A 3,243-nucleotide genomic window follows, 5' to 3' on the forward strand; every position below is an offset into this window, starting at 1 on the left:
TTTATGCTGTGCTTTTTGTTGTTTTTAAGATCCCCCCCTAGAGCTCTTTCTTTGGAAGCAGAATTAGTGTGTTCTCTGAACAGGAGAAGTTGGCTTGGACCGTTGTGCACCTTGACGACAGCTTTCTGCTTGGGAGTTCTTGTACCAGCCTTTGCTAATGCAGCTCCCCTGGAGTGTAGAGCACGTACCTTGTGTAAGTAAAGCAGAGTTGGTGTGGCCCTGTTCGCAGAGAGAGGAGTGCTCGTGGTAGTTCACACATAACCAGTTATGTCAGCAGAACCGGGTTTGATGCAAAGTAATATATTTCATGAGAATGGGGAAACGGTTGGATGTTTTTCCAGGTGAAGATGTATACTTTGTAATATATTTTGTGGAATACTGTTTTCTGGATTAAAATCCAGATTATGAGAAATGTAAGGAGTAAATTGTTTGAGTGGTGCAAATGCTGCTTCTCTGCCAATAGCATTTTCTCCCTTTCGTGGGTGTAGCATTTTCTTCCTAGTAAGCACAGGAAGCGTACATGGATTTAATATGTATTCTACTTGTTTGCTTCATTTTTACTTTACCTGGATGCTTATAAATCCCCCTGCATAGATTGAAGTTCTAGTGATTAATGCTTCTTGAGTCACCCTGCCTCCGAAATAGAAATGAAATAAGCTCTTGGTTTCTGAAATACAGAGTTGCTCTAGAAGTGAATCTTTCTGAGGCCATGAAACAAATATAATTTTTGAATTGCCATAATGCTTTATGTTTTCATAAGTTCATTAATGCAAGGAATTAATTTTAGTCCTTCAAGATGAGATTTAGAAAGTATTTTTTGAGTATATGAAGAGAATTATTGGTTATGTTAACTGGGGAGGGGGGAACTAACTGCAGATTTCCTCTTCAGACATGCTGAAGTTGAAAGGTACTTTCTTCAGAAAGACCATAACAGTGGATCGAAATGGAATAACACCCTTGTAACTCTTACATTTACTTTCCTGTTGTTCAACTGCAACTTCTTTTTTTAAAGAAAAATGTCTCCAAATTAAAATAAACAACCAAAAAAAAGGATAATAAGGTTTTGGTGTGGAAAAGGTCTTGCTGGAGGCCCTAAACTACTCTTACAAGATAAATCCTTCGCTGCCTGGGCTGCTCCAGGTGGTGCTGTTAACCCCTCTGGCTTTTCAGCTCTGACAGGATTTTGTTAGGAACCATCTTCTCAGATGAAAACCTTTGCTTGCATAAAATCATCCATTTCTGAGTCTTTATAGTTCAAATACACACAAGGGAAAGGCTATAGAATATTAGGTTGGTATTGATCACCTGAACCAGACTGTGGTTATCTGGGACTCTATGTAGAGCTGCATGGAATATCAAAATTGAATATTTAGTACCAAAAGCAGAACTTGTCTGGTATTTGGTCTTTTTAAATAAAAGATAAATAATGCATTTATAGGATAGAGGCAGTTTAATTCCAAAAGCACACTTCTGCTGGAATTCAGTTTCCTCTTCAAGGAAGCATTGACATGAAACTTCCAGCCTTTTCTGCTACAGCTTTAATGATAATTAATTACTTCTTCTCTTATCCACTCAGGTTGTGTGGAGAAGATGATGTAAGTACAAATAATTAAGAAAGCCAACAGTGTGGACTTCGGGATACCACATGGCGCTGGTTTCACAAACATCTGAGATTTCTCTAGTCAAAGATAACTGTAGTTTATAAACAGCCATTCCATGTAATTGGAGTTGCAGATCTCACTTGTTTTCTCTGGAAAGGTGAAACGAAGCCATCTCTGGCTTGCACTGTACATCAGTGCCTCTGGAAATGCTTAAAAAAAGCTCAAGGAGTTAATTTTCTCAAATGAGAAGTGCTTTACAAGTGGTAGTGTAAGTGTAGCGTTACAATGCTGAAAAATCATGCAGGTCTCCGTAAATCTTAAGTATGTGGCACCTAATTCTGCATTAAACTGCCTTAAAAATTTAGTAATATTAGCACCTTAGACTTTTCTTTTGCCAAATACAGCAATGCACCTATGAACACGGTGCTGACATTGTTCAGAAATGACTAATGCTAAAGATTGGACATGACAGTGTAAGCTGCTATGCAGCACAGTTTCCCTCTGAAATAGCTATGTCGTCGCTTTGGGTTGGGTTCCAGTATTCGTAGTTACAGACTTGGACTCACCAGGGGCATTATATTGAAACCACGCTATGAGTTACATGTGAGAGGTCTGTTAAGATAATGTCGTAAACAAGGGAAGCAATTGTTTTTCTCTGCCTTTGTTTGCAGACTTCCTATGTGGCAGAATCCACGTTGCTAGTTATAACTTTTTATCTGAAGAAAAAGATCCTTGACTCCCCTCTCCCTGACAATTAACTGCAGTTATGTTTCTGGAGATTAAATATTCCAAGTCCAGAAGGTGGCAGACTTGGGATCGGTGCCTGTAGGCAATGGAGCTTATTGTGCCATTGCAAGATGCCATCTACATTGCTTCTGATGCTCCCTTAATAGTTCTTGTTTGGCAGATTTTTTTGTTTTCAGGCTAAGTATCTTTCTAAGAGTGATTTGCTGAATTTTTCCCAAACAAAAGCAGTCTAATTCAGTTCTAAGGATTTTGTTGGTACGGGTTCAGCTTTTTTTTCTTTCTCATTTTGAGTTGTTTTCATTAAGACACTCTGGTTCCTTTCTTTCAGAACAAGGCTGAAATAGCAATGTCCAGCACTAAAATAAGAGTTGTATCTGTGCACAAGAAAGCTCAATTAGGTTGCCCAAGCTGCCTTTGGGTTTCATTTTTCAGTATGAATATTCACTAATGAAACTGTTGATGTTTGTTTGTCAGAAACACTCAGTGTAGCTTTAGGACACATGCAAAAATGTCATCCTTGTCCCTGGCTTGCCAAATGCTTAAAAACGAAACAAAAAGTCCTTTTAAAATATGCCAGAAAGGTGGTTGCAACTAAAACCTGCTGGGAATGTCTTGCATGAATATTGGCAAGAATGTGCAGTAAAATATTGAAGTTCTTGAGCAAACGAAATGTGCCATTGTGAATCTCTGGCACCTCACTTAACAGATTGACGATATTCTAAAAAAATCGGGACTTTCCTTCTAGAGAGGGAATGACATGACAGCGTTAGAATCAATTGGTAGAACAGCAGGAGTGAGTCCCCTGAAAAGATGATGGATGGAGGTGGCTGCTGAGGCTTGGACCGGATCAGCTCTACGTGACTTACATGCATTGGCCCATGTGAGTGACTACAAT

The sequence above is a fragment of the Patagioenas fasciata genome, chromosome 13, assembly GCF_037038585.1.
Source record: "Patagioenas fasciata isolate bPatFas1 chromosome 13, bPatFas1.hap1, whole genome shotgun sequence".
Classification (NCBI taxonomy): domain Eukaryota; kingdom Metazoa; phylum Chordata; class Aves; order Columbiformes; family Columbidae; genus Patagioenas; species Patagioenas fasciata.